Source organism: Pseudorca crassidens, chromosome 1 (assembly GCF_039906515.1).
Source record: "Pseudorca crassidens isolate mPseCra1 chromosome 1, mPseCra1.hap1, whole genome shotgun sequence".
NCBI lineage: Eukaryota > Metazoa > Chordata > Mammalia > Artiodactyla > Delphinidae > Pseudorca > Pseudorca crassidens.
In genome coordinates, this window is record NC_090296.1 from 92,296,212 (window position 1) to 92,310,906 (window position 14,695).

A 14,695-nucleotide genomic window follows, 5' to 3' on the forward strand; every position below is an offset into this window, starting at 1 on the left:
ATCTCCTCACGGGAAGGGCTTTCACCAGAGTGCATCTGGAGGTCCTGAACATCTTTGCTCACGTGACCCCCTGCACACATGGGTGGTGATAAGTGACCTGCATTCTCTCCCATTTGGCCGCCTGTATGCTGGGAAGCCTAGTCCATCTGCCCCTCGAAATGTATTCATGCTCTAGGCAGTGGTTCTCAACCTGGGCTGCACATTGGGGAAACACAGGGGAGCTTTAACAAATCCTGATGACTGGGTCTCATCTCCAGACATTCTGATTTAATGGGTGAGGGTGGGACTACTGGGAGTTTTAAAAGCTCCCTCAAGTGCTTCCAACAGAGCTAAGTCAGGTTGAGAATCTCTTCATAGCAGTAGTCAGCATGCCTTTTTATACAGGACCAGAGAGTGAAAATGTCAGGCTTTCAGAGCCATACAGACTGTCGCAACAACTCAACTCTGCAGCTGTAGCTTGAACGGCAGCCACAGACAATACATAAACGAATGGGCATGCTTGTGTGCCAGAAACACTTATGGACACAAATGTGAATGCCATGTAATTTCCACATGTCACAAAATATTCTTCTGTGATATTTTCCCCCCAAACATTTAAAAAAGTCAAAAACCATCCTTGGCTCAAAAGGTGGCAGAATCAAAATCAGGTAGCAGGTGGTTTGCTCACCCTTCCTCTGGAGCAAACCAGAAAGGAATGTAAGAGGCCTTGGGGTCACAGTCAGCCATTAGCTTGTACATGGAAGAAAAAACATTAGAACACAACCTTTTAATCGTCACAGACCAAGATTATTTATACATATTTTGGACTTGGTCTTGCTAAGTATCTTGGTACAGGAAGCTGGGTTTTATGAGCGATGGGTCTTCTACTGTATAAATATAAGGCTTATGGAACTTCTTCTACATACTGTTAATTATCATCTTCCATTCTTTGTTTCTCCTACCAGCATTCAGTGAAGGGAGAGGGGAACTGACATTCTTCTTCTTTTTTTTTTTATATCAACTAAGCTTCATTAAGTGACATGATATCATGTACATGATACAGTACAAAGTGCTTGCAGGAATACAGAAATAAAAGTGTAAAATTACTATAAATAATTGTTAAAAGGGAAAAAAGTGGAGCACTTTAATTTATCTATAAGTCTTCTATGATAATAGAATGAAGAAAGGCTCATTGAGTGGCCTCTGCAATCAGCCAGCCAGAATTCAAAATCTAGCAGTCTCCTATAAGCTCTATCATGTTGAGCAAGTTTTTTGGGGTTTTTTGTTTTTGTTTTTTTTGCGGTATGCGGGCCTCCCACTGTTGTGGCCTCTCCTGTTGCGGAGCACAGGCTCCGGACGCGCAGGCTCAGCGGCCATGGCTCACGGGCCTAGCTGCTCCGCGGCATGTGGGATCTTCCCGGACCAGGGCACGAACCCGTGTCCCCTGCATTGGCAGGCGGACTCTCAACCACTGCGCCACCAGGGGAGCCCCTGAGCAAGTTTTTAAAGCTTTCTATGTCTCAGTTTCTTAAATTTATAAAGTGGGAATAATAACAGTGCTTTGAACAATGCTTCAGTAAATGTTAGCCATTATTATTGCTTTATCCTTAAAATGTCTGTCTGCTTTGAGAACTGGGTCTAACCTGCTTTTTACAATACCTAGTACCCAGCAGCGTACTCTATGGTTATAACTGGAATGTTATAAATAATATGTTGTAGAAGAGGTCCAATTATGTCTATTATGCAAGTAGCAATGGATAGTTCACATTTCTATAAAGGCAGAATGCTTATCTGATTTTCTGTAGATACCCCATGGCACCTGCCTTGGATATACTGAATGTTCAATATGTAAATGTTTAGACAGCTCTATGGCACTGAAACAAAGTACGATCCTTGTCCCCCTGCATAACCCAGATCCCCCTTCAGAACAAAGGTAGTCATTGCCCCTGTTGCTGGAGTGTTCACTGCTAATGGCTCACAGCTGAGTTCCTTCCCCAGAACTTGTCCTCTCCTTGAGGCAGTTACCTAGCCCACAGATATGTCCCTCCCCGGAGGCAGTAGGCACCAATGACAAGTCAATACGGGGTTTGAAGGCCCGATCTCTTTACCCACGAGATCTGCTGAAGCCTTTGTTGAGACAGCATCACTATTCAAGCCTCCCCCGCTGCCCCACCAGGTCTAGTCCTGTATCCCTCACTCCCTCAAGTGTTGATTTTGAGACTCTTCCCAGCAAACCTTTTGCATTTGACTCTCCATCTCAGAGTCTGTTTCTAGATCCAGCCTAAGTCCTGCTCATGAGCTGCTGCCAGAATTATGCTACTTTACTTTGTCATAAACACTTAACTAGAGGATGCCTTTCCTTTTTAAGAATCTGCGTTGTCACAGCTGACAGTGAAAAAAAAATCAGAGAAAATCCTCGTAAGTGGCTCAGATGATGCAGATCAAAAAGATCCACCCTCGGACTTCCCTGGTGGTGCAGTGGTTGAGAGTCCGCCTGCCGATGCAGGGGACACGGGTTCGTGCCCCGGTCCGGGAAGATCCCACATGCCGCGGGGTGGCTGGGCCCGTGAGCCATGGCCGCTGAGCCTGTGAGTCCGGAGCCTGTGCTCCGCAACGGGAGAGGCCACAACAGTGAGAGGCCTGCGTACCGCAAAAAAAAAAAAAAAAAAAAAAAAAAAAGATCCACCCTCTTATTAATCGAACATACGTGAAAATGAACATTTTCCTAGAGTAGGTGCAGCTCTCACAAGCTCCAACTCATGTTTAAGAAAAGGGGTCAGAGCCTGCATTTATTCCATTAGGCATTTCACAGTTTTCCTAAGGAGAATCCTGACAGGAAACGGAACAAATCTGCCTGGCAGGTGGAGAGACATGCCAACTGTCCTGTATTTCCTTTGGCCACAAAGCTCTCTTTTTATCAAAGAAAAGTCTTTCAGGCTGAGATTAGTTTTTAATGAATTTTGAGTGCTTCCCATTTAGTTCACTCTTCCTAAAAGGAACTGTAACATTGATTTTTCTGGAGATATGTATATATATACATATATCAGAATTAAAACTCGCTGCTCTGGTATTCCCTAGGCTTTGCCCTTTTCCTTTCTTAAAAGCAAAAATAACCTCCAGATGCTTTTGGGGATTTTCTGGGGATCCACCTTTTCAAAAATAAGGGATTTCCATATGATCCGTGGTCCAACTAAGAGAACTCATTTTGAAACCAATGATAGGGTTCCCTTACACCTGTGGTTCTCAAAGTGTGGTCCCCAGACCAGTGGCATAAGCGACACCAGGAACCTTGTCAGACATGCAAATTCTTGAATTCAAAACTCTGGGAGTGGGGCCCAACCCTCTGTGTTTTAACAAGCCCTCCAGGTGATTGATTCTCTCGTGTGCTGAAGTCTGAGAACCACTGTCTGACACAATTTTTTTTCCTTAGTAGAGATCAGAAAAGGATACTAAAAGTATCCTCACCTACATACTTTTGAGCATCTTTATGAAGGCCCTTCCAGAGAGAACTCACAAACGAGGGATCTGGTATCTTGAACCTAGGACAAATTCTAACCTGAGGTTTGGATGTTTCCTTATTCTGTCACTTCTGGCTTTCAGCATTGCCCTGAGTTTTGTTCCTTAGAATTCTCTCATTTTGACTGAGGCATAGTACACAAGAGTCAGGCAGACCTGATTACTGGTTCCACCACTTATTAACTTACTAGGGGAGTTCCATAATTTCTCTAAGTCTCAGTATTCTCATGCGCAAAATAGGATTACTAGTAATATCTTTTATAAATGTTAACTTTTATGATGCTGACAGTAGCTATTCATTAATAATAAACTGCTCTGTAGACTGCTTCCTAAAAGTTGAAAACCATGTTTGAATCCCTGAACTAGAAAGAGGTTGAAGTACAGCCAGTTCCCTGGGATCAAGAAATCCTTCTCTTCATCTGAATCAACTCCTTGGACCCCAAGGCTCTCTGAATTAAACTGAGTATCTTCAGCGAATTTATTTTCATTCCTTTGTTCAACAATGTATACGAATGGGGTCCATGTGCCAGACGTTCTACCATGGAGCCCGGGACCTGAGTCAATTGTCTAAGAGCTCCTCGTTCTGGAATTTGGTCTAGTTCAGGATGCCAGATTCCATGTTTGTAGAATGTCTAGGTCTTTTCTGCTTTTCTCTACTAGCAGTGACCTTCAAGACCTCCAGAATCATCTAAAGAAATGTGATCTAGGCCTGAAAAGCCCTGAAACCTCTCGGTTAACCAATAAATATTTATTGATCCAACTATGCCCCAATCACTGTGGCTCTGCAACCTATCAGGCCCATGGAATAGGCTTCCAGGGAGAACCTTAAGGCCCAAAGATGATGGATGATGAAGCCCTTGCGATTGACTGCCCCACTGAAAAAGGACCACAGGGACCCAAGGCCTTCTAGGCCAGACACACTCTGGGGCCCACTCTGGACTGTTTTCAGGAAGCGCCTGTACAACCACAGCATTGGTGTTTCCAGGAGCAATGGTTCAAAAGGCCTATTCTATTGCATTGTTAAATTATTCATAGCAGGAGCTGACCACTATGTCCATTAAAATCAAAATTAGAAACCCCGTTTCTTGGTCCTGGAGACATTTACACAGAGTCTAGTTGAAAATGCTTGGGGTGTTACAAACATTCAGTACTGACTTCTAAAGGAAACCGAAGAGGGCCACAAAAGGGAGATACCAGAAAGTATTCTCAACTGAACTCTGCATGGTAGAGAAGGTCTGGGGGAAAAATTACTAAAGCTAAAAATACTGGGGTCACCCCCAAATGCATACGCTTTAACATTCATGCATTTTAAGCTCTGAATTAATTAGCTTCTCCTCAAACTCTTGAGGCCATCCACTATAATCCATACTTAGACATGGACAGATAGCTAACTCTTCTCACTTAGGTCAGTGACTGTGTGTATATTGCCTGTTAGAGAGAGAGAGTGTGTACGTGTGTGTGTGTTCATACAATAATGTCTGCACATCTGTAAGTTTCTATAGATTCATATGGATAAATTAGCAGGCCCTGATTTCAGCTGCAACATATTTTTAGATACTATTTCATAAAGTGGATCACATTTGCCATGGAAAAAATACTATAATTGGGAGTTTCATGCCTGACCAAGGATTTCTCGGCAAATCAAATATAGATGCTGTAAACAGCCTGTTGTAGAACAAAACTAATGACCATTTTATAAACCTCTATAAATATGTCTAAAACAATGCCCTACATCCTATAAAAAAGGCATAAACATATACAATACCTATACATGTAGTTTCAAAGTTTCTTGAAATATCCAAACACCACTTAAACATACAGCTCAATTGAATTATGTTCAAAAATTAATGCACTAACTATAATAACATCAAACATTTGACTAACAATTTTGCAACCCTTAGATTTTAGTGAAGCATTTGGGGGATGATTTATACATTCCCAATCTTTTTTTTTTAAGGTGTTCGAAGAAATAGATCTATTGTGTTCTTTTCCCTTTGAGGTAGGAATCCATTTTTTACTGCATTTACCACTGCTGTTTTTACAAGCTGTTTTTTCCTCCTCCCAGCAAATGCCCTTCTCAATATATGAGTGTTACAGAACTACCATATTGCCCCAATGCAACTCTGCCCTGGCCAAAGATGAGTGGCTCAGAATTAGGCCCCAATCACCATCCTACCTAGGAATTTGATATTTGGAACTGAGAAAACCAGAGATGGGGAGTCCCTGCACTCCTGCTGCTGAGGCCTCGGCAGCCCTGACCGTATTCTTCTATTGGTTTGATTGTTCACTGATCCTCAGCTTCCAAGAGCTGCCCCAATATCCTTTCAAGAATCCCCCTTTCAGCTTAAGCTAGGCAGAGTCATTTTCTGCTACTTAAAGCCAAAAGACTCTTAATAAATATACCTATGGCAAGTAGATGCACTTACAATTGTTTCTGCCACCTTAAAGCTCAGGTCAAAGCAAGTACTGGTGATGCTTAATGACCTAGAAAATGTGCATAATAAATGATAAAAACACATCACAAATTAATAAGCACCATATAATCTCACTTTAGTTTCCAAACATATGACTGGAAAAACCTTATACCAAACTGTTACTCTTGATTACCTCCAGTGATTTGTCTGTTTTTTCTTTTCTTTTACCCTACTTCCCAATTCCCATAATAAGCCACATTTAATTTTTATAATCAGAAAGAAATAGTGAAAAAGTGTTAAGAATTAGATGTTCCACAGAAACCTGACATCAGCGATGGTAATGATCATAGCCGCGCTGTTCTCTCAGAAGTGATTTTTAAACACAACTCAGGGGAATTCTCTGGTGGTCCAGTGGTTAGGACTCTGTGCTTCCACTGCAGGGGGCCTGGGTTCAATCCCTGGTCAGGGAACTAAGATCCCGTAAGCTGAGAAGCACAGCCAAAAAAAATGTGGATAAAGATGACTCAGGCTTGCCTCTACTGCCTGAATTGTCTCCCAGCATCTTAGTCTATTCACAGCTATAAGAGCAGTTACTTCGCTTCAAACCAAAGCAATGTCACTAGGAAACATTAAGTGCCGTAGGGACAGGATTTGGTTTAAGAGTACCTGGGTTTGAGCCCAGCAAAAGAGCTGTGTGGTCTTGGGATAGTCACTTATCTTCTCTGAGCCTCAGCTTCCCCCTGCTCAAAATGGGGAATTACAGTGCCTTCTCTCAGGGTGATTGTGTGGTTCATAAGAAAACATGAATGTAAAAGCCCTGGGCAAGTGAAACAAATGTCAGCTGTTGTTAACTACCCTCGCCTCTTGTCCTGCAGCAGCCCTCTCCGCCAGTGTGGTTTCTGGTTGGGTTTCCCAGTCAAGAAGTTAGAAGAGGCCACTAGGCACTCCTTCCCTAATACTCTCAGCTGTGGCACCTGCTAGACAATAGGCCCTGATGCTTCAGTTATCCTTCTCTTACTGGCTTTGCACCTTTTCAGCAAAATAAACAGACAACATTGAATACTTCAAAAATATAACTCATCTAGTGACTGATACTTTTCAAAAATCGTGGTAAAGCATACATACATAAAATTTACCATTTTAACCATTTTTATGTGTACAGTTCAGTGGCATTAAGTATTGATACATTCATATCGTTGTGCAATCAGTACCACCATCCAGTTCCAGAACTTTTTCACCTTCCCAAACTGAAACTCTGTACCCATTAAGCACTAACTCCCTCCCCTTATAACCCCTGGCAACCACCATTCTGCTTTCTATCTCTGGATCTGACTACTCTAGGCACTTCATATAAATGAAGTCATACAGTATTGATCTTTTTGTGACTGACTTATTTTCTTAGCACAATGTCCTCAAGGCCTGCAGTGTGCTGAATGTTTGTGTCTCCCCAAAATTTGTGTGTTGAAATCCTAACCCTCCAAAGGTGATGGTACTAGTAAGTGGGGCTTTGGGGAGGTAATTAGGTCATGAGGATGGGGCCCTCATGAAGGAGATTAGTGCTCTTATAAAAGAGGTACCACAGAGCTATCTAGCCCCTTCTGCAACGTGAGGATACAATAAGTCTGTGATCCAGAAAAGGGCCCTCACCTGACCATGATGGCACCTTGATCTCAGATATCCCAACTCCAGAGCAGTAAGAAATAAATATCTGTTGTTTATAAGCTACCTAATCCATGGTATTTCATTATAGCAGCCCAAATGCACTAAGACAAGGTTAATCCATGTTGTAGCATGTGTCAGAATTTCCTTTTTTTCAGCTTTACTGAGATATAATTGACAAAGTCATAATATATTTAAAGTGTACAACATGATAGTTTGATAGATGTGTTCATTGTGACAGAATTCCCAAAATCAAGTTGACTAGCACATGCATCAGCTCACACATTTGCCTTTTTGTGTGTGTGTGAGAATACTTAAAATCTACTCTCTTAACAAATTTCAATACAGTATTATCAACTATAGTCACTATGTTATACATTAGATCATCAAACCTTAATCATCTTATAACTGAAAGTTTGTTCCCTTTAACCAATATCTCTCCATTTCCCCACCTGCCCTCCAGCCCTTGGCAACCACCATTCTACTCTCTGTTGCTATGAGCTGGACTTTTGCAAAAAAGATTACACGTATTAGTGATATTATGTAGTATTTATTTTTCTCTGTCTGGCTTATTTCACTTAGCATAATGCCCTCAAGGTTCATCTGTGTTGTCACAACTGGCAGGATTTCTTTCTTTTTTAAGGTTAATATTCCATTGTATGTATATACCATGTTTTATTTATCCATTCATCGATCAGTGGATACTTGGGTTGCTTCCACCTTTTGAGTTTGTGAATAATGCCGCTATGAACATGTGTGTACAAATATCTGTCTGAATACATGCTTTCAATTCTTTTAGATACATACACAGAAGTGGAATTGTTCGACCATATGGTAATACTATTGTTAACTTTTTAGGAACTGCCATATTGTTTTCCACAGCAACTGCACCATTTTACATCACCACCAGCAATGCACAAGAGTTCCAATTTCTCCACAACCTTGCCAACATTTATTTTCTAGTTTTTTGTTGTTTTTGGTTTCTTTTTTAATAATAGCCATTCTAATGAGTGTGAAGTACTATCTCGTGGTGGTTTTTATTTGCATTTCCCTAATGATTATTGGTGTTAAGCATCTTTTCATGTGCTTATTGTCCATTTGTGTGTCTTCTTTGGAGAAATGTCTATTCAAGTCCTTTGCCCAGTTTTTAATATGGTTGTTTGGTTTCCTGTTGTTGAGTTGCAGGAGTTCTTTACATATTTTGAATATTAATTCCTTATCAGATATGACTTAAAAAATATTTTTTCCATTCTGTGGTTGCCTTAGTAACTGTACTTCTTGGCCTCACCTGTGCTCATTCAAATAGTAACTGCACCTGCATGTGAGAGACATTGTGCTAATGACTCTAAGGAAAAGGTGCCCTTGACTTTCACACCCTCTCTCTGTGGGTTTGACTCTGTCATGCTATCAGAATCCTTCCCAACTGCTTGGGAACTTTTTTTTTAAATAAATGTATTCATTTATTTATTTATTTTTGGCTGCATTGGGTCTTCATTGCTGCACGTGGGCCTTCTCTAGTTGTGGCGCACGGGAGCTACTCTTCGTTGCGGTGCACAGGCTTCTCATTGTGGTGGCTTCTCTTGTTCTGCAGCACAGGCTCTAGGTGCGCAGGCTCAGTAGTTGTGGTGCACGGGCTTAGCTGCTCCGCGGCATGTGGGATCTTCCCGGACCAGGGCTCAAACCCTTGTCCCCTGCATTGGCAGGCGGATTCTTAACCACTGCGCCACCAGGGAAGTCCCAGCTTGGGAATTTTTTTTTAATTACTGTATCTTTGAAGACTTCTAAAAGGAATTTAATTGGCTATTTCATCTCAGATACCTGAGAAGTGAGATCTCAGTCCTAACAAGGTTGTGAGGAACTGGGAGTAGCGTAGCTTGAAGCTAGCAGAGGTGGTGACTGTCCACACGTTCAGACACACGCCACACAAAACCTCCATGAGGGCTCCCTGACGTCCCCACGTGTGTGGGAGGAAGTACGTCCACTCACACCGGTGCCTGCCGAGGAGGATTTGACTGTTATGTGTTGTAACTGTTCTCACCAGCTGATAAAGGTCATAAGCCTTGGCCCTGGGACCCCAGACCCTTCTTGGGGTCTTTACATTCCTTCCTGACCAATCAAAACTTGTTTTATCCAACCACGTACATTCTGCCTCAGCAAGTGCTCGTTTTCAATTTTTAGCATGACCACTATGAACTAGAACTGTAACATTCTTGATTTTTTTTTTTTTCCTTGCCACTCTTCTCAGTAAACGTCTTCGCTGGGGGATGTTCCCTTGCCTGGCAAGTTAATAAACTCGGCCCTTTATCCCCGCTGTCGTGTCTTTACTTTGCTTGCCATGTGAGCTGCAATCCCACACTTCACTGCATGGTCTCCTCACAGGTCAACACAGAATCCACACACCAGATGCCGGACAGTTACTCCAAGTTTTACACTGATACACTCATCCATGCAGAGCTCCAATCAGTCTCATTCATACATTCCTCAGGAACTTTACATAAATGCCAGCCTATTTTCAGACAAATTGATATCTTAATTTAGCCATCTAGCATGCAGATAGTTGACCTCTACAGAATACATAAAACTTTCCCTCCTGAGGTTCACATTTCTTATAAAGCTCATCCATGGGACTTTAGGTAAATGTTCAGCTGCATCTTGGATCTGCTTTGCATCTAATAGTTGCTAACACCCAAGACACACACACACACACACACACACACACACACACACACACACAGAGAGAGAGAAGTATGCATTTGCCTCTGAAGAGCTGCCTTTAATGTCCTGTTGAAGCCAAAGAATCAAAATTTCAAGACAGTGAATTAAATTTGCAGAATCAGGGCTCAGGAGCAGTAACATTCCAAACAGGAAACTACTCCAATTACAACATCCTCTGAATTATGATCTCTGCTTCCTTGCTGCTTTACCTACTACCGGTCTCCCCAACAGCCTGCTTACTGTCTACAGCAGCAGTTCCAAAAAACACTACTCAGGGTTTTCTTCCCCCGTGGAATGGAATGGGGGCAGATCCCTTATGATCAGCTGGAGAAAATGAATCTGAAGCCAGGACCCCAAAAGGAAGTGCTCACCACTCGTTCTCTAACCACTCCCCACTTCCTTCACAGACCCCCACCCCCAAAGGGGTGGCCATCACAGGAATGAGGCTAATCACACACCAGGAATTGCTGCTTCCCAGCTGTCCTGGAGCCTGGCATGGACAGATCCTGTGCTGGGTGCTTTGCGCTTAGCCTGGCTGATTCTATTACCATGTATGAGTTACAAATGTAAGGCAATAAATACAGGAAGAGGAGAGTGTAGTGAGACAATGATCTGGAGGTTCCTCCCACCAGCAGTGTGCCCTGCCCTTGGGGTAAATTATGTCCTGGGGTGATGAACTAAATGTTCCCTCCACGTTTCCTATGAAGTTCTGTTCTTCAGGGTTGAAAACCAAGCCCTGTCCCACCAGCTCTACTTATTGCATTTACCCTGACGTATAATTTATTCTTCCTTGAGTATCAGAGGCAGTTTCCCACCAAGACACAAAGAGGCGTCCTTAGTGGCAAAGGGAAGATCTTTTCTTCTTTGCATGATGTGGGTGCTTATGCAAGGGAGGGAGTGGGCTTTAGGTTTTCGTGACATGATTTCTTGTGTGTGTGTGTGTGTGTGTGTGTGTGTGTGTGTGTGTGTGTGTTTCAGATCAAATGAGGTTTTTGTTTTCTTTATCTTTGTTTTAAAAATCACAATGAATGGTAATTAGATTTATCATGGTGATCAATTTGAAATGTATAGAAATATCAAATCACTATGTTGTATACCATAAATTAACATAATGTTGTAGGTCAATTACACGGCAAAAACAAACAAACTCATTAAAAAGGTCAGATTTGTGTAGAACTACCATGTGACCCAGCAATCCCACTACTGGGCATATACCCTGAGAAAACCGTAATTCAAAAAGAGTCATGTACCAAAATGTTCATTGCAGCTCTATTTACAATAGCCCGGAGATGGAAACAACCTAAGTGCCCATCATTGGAGATATGGATAAAGAAGCTGTGGCACATACATACAATGGAATATTACTCAGCCATAAAAAGAAACGAAATTGAGCTATTTGTAATGAGGTGGATGGACCTAGAGTCTGTCATACAGAGTGAAGTAAGTCAGAAAGAGAAAGACAAATACCGTATGCTAACACATATATATGGAATATAAGAAAAAATAATATCATGAAGAACCTAGGGGTAAGACAGGAATAAAGACACAGATCTACTAGAGAAGGGACTTGAGGATATGGGGAGGTGGAAGGAAGGGTGAGCTGAGACAAAGTGAGAGAGTGGCATGGACATATATACATTACCAAACGTAAAATAGCTAGATAGTGGGAAGCAGCCATATAGCACAGGGAGATCAGCTCGGTGCTTTGTGACCACCTAGAGGGGTGGGATAGGGAGGGTGGGAGGGAGGGAGACGCAAGAGGGAAGAGATATGGGAACATATGTATATGTATAACTGATTCACTTTGTTATAAAGCAGAAACTAGCACACCTTTGTAAAGCAATTATCCTCCAATAAAGATGTAAAAAGAAAAAAAAAGGTCAGATTTGTCGATAGGAGAGGCTGAAGGTGGAGGGAGGGGAATTAGAGAAAGGGAGTCAAACGTACAAACTTCCAGTTATGAGCTAAGTAAGTACTAGGATGTGATGTACAACATGATAAATATAATTAACACTGCTGAGTGTTATATATGGAAGTTGTTAAGAGATCAAATCCTGAGTTCTCATCATAAGAAAAACATTTTTTATATTTCTTTAATTTTGTATCTATATGAGATGATGAATGCCCAGTAAATTTACTGTGGTGATCATTTCATGATATATGTAAGTCAGATCATTATGCTGTACACCTTAAACTTATACAGTGCTGTATATCAATTATATCTCAATAAAACTGGAAGACAAAAATAAAAATAAATTATGAAAGAATAATCTTAAGAAATTAAAGAAAGAACAGCATAAAACAAACTTAAAAAGGAGGAAAGATATACTGAAGATAAAGAAATAAATGAATTAGAAAATCAAAGACCAAGTAGATTTGAATAATAAAAACGAAACCTGGTTCTTTCAAAAGAGCAATAAAATAAACAAACCTCTGGCAAATCTGATTTTAAAAGATCACACAAACAAATCAGAAATGTTGAAGAGGGCATAATCACATATACAGAGGCTATGTGAAAATTAGATGAGAAAACTATGGCTAACATTATGTGACAAATTTGAAAAATCAAGATAAAATGCCCAACTTTGGGGGTAAAATCACCCCAAAATTATCTTACCAAGGATAAAAGAAAATTGAAAAGACTAATAAAAAAGAAGATTTGACAATGGAGGTAAAAATCTAACAAGCTCAGAGAGTTGTTTGGGCTAGTTCCAAAGACTTTTATAGTAGCAGATAATTCCAGCATTGTTTAAATTGTGGCAGAGCACAGAAAATATAGAAAGGTTCTGCAATCATTCTTATGAGGCTAACATATTCCTGAAACCAAAATTTCGTAAGTATAGTTCAAAAAAGAAAACTCACTTAAAATAAGGATGCAAACATTTGAAATAAAATTTTAACAAGTTGTATGTAACTGCTACCTATGATGACATGATAATTAAGAAGGGTTTACAGCAGGAATTCAATGATTGTTCATATTATAAAACTTATTAATGCAGTTCTCTACAATAATAAATTAAAGGGAAAAGTATCATTTAACCATCATGACATATTAAAACAGTGCCAAAGAGCAAAATTTCCTAATCCTGGAGCCTTAACCTGAAATTCCATCTTCACATCTATTAGCTGTGTGACTTTGGGCAAGTTACTAAATCTAAATTTCATCTCCTCGTTAGTAGAATGAGAGTTTCTAATAGAGATAATCTTAGTAAAAGTTTTGAGTTCCCACTCTCCCCAAAAAATTAAAAAATAAAAATCATGTTGAGAACATTTTTATAGGAGAGAGGAATGACTATGTCATCCTTAGTATGATTTTCATTTTCCCCTTCTCCTATTTCCTTTTGATATTGTTTTCCAGACATTCTGAAGACAACCATCACTGTGAGCCTTTGTCTTCCTAATCATCTTGTTTCTCTTTTCTATCAGGAAAAACCTCCCCCTTTGCCCTTTTGCATGAACACTAGATTACTAAAAATGAAGATGGTCCTAAACCAGTCAAGTGGATAAATGCCTGGGTGAGAATTAGTGGATAAATCTGGAGTCAAAGAAGTGTGATGAGAGCTTTGGAAAGGATGTAATCCAGGGAACTGCCGACAAAGTACGTGACCTCCTTGTCCTTTTCTTTTTCTCTGCTCTGAGTATTCTCTGTGCTCTAGAGGTCCTATGGATTCAGCCCTCAAACAATTGGCAGAAAGGTTCCTCATAATGAGAAGAATTTGACTCCATCTTTGTCCTCTGTTTCAAACACTGACCGAACTGCTGTATCTTAACCATGGCTCCTCCTTTATTATCAGGAATTTCATGTTGCCGTCTGTCTATTAACTGGAACAATGTACTAACTAGTAGAGACATGGTAAGATCAATTAACATAGGTAGGACATCAGCCTGAATACACCTGTTTGTATGCGTAGTGGCAATTAGCTACATTAGTTTATCAGCAGTCACACCTGATTAATCTTCTGCTTGATGGTAAATGTCAGGAGATACCTGTGGTCACACAAAATAAAGATCTTTCTTATAGAATTCTAACTGGTCCATTGAATTTTTTTCTTGGGTTAAGTAGGATTATGAGTTAAATGAAACCTTGTGAATATGTGAAATTCAAATTGTAAACTATTTGAAACCTGAATCAACAGTTATATATTAATGATATCTTAGGCAATTGGGAATAGAGCAACTTGAATAGTGGCTGAATGTGAATACATACGGTAAGTTGAGAAAAGAAAGGAGGAGATAAAGAAGGAAAAATTAAGAGAAGGAAGAAGAGTAAATGTTTGCGAAGTAGGGTGGGAATTAGAGGTTTATGGAAAGTGAGCCACCTCAGGCTTCCACAAATCTGCCCAGAGCACAATTTGGCATGCCTGAATCTCATACAGACACATCTACAAGGAATAGTATCCAGGTACTATGCC

General features: G+C 40.7%; 1 protein-coding gene across 2 annotated transcripts in view; it reads right to left on the reverse strand.

The window, feature by feature from the left end:
* Positions 1 to 14,695, reverse strand: part of SHC4 (SHC adaptor protein 4) — a 130,862-nt gene that overhangs the window by 72,661 nt on the left and 43,506 nt on the right. The window lies entirely within an intron of this gene.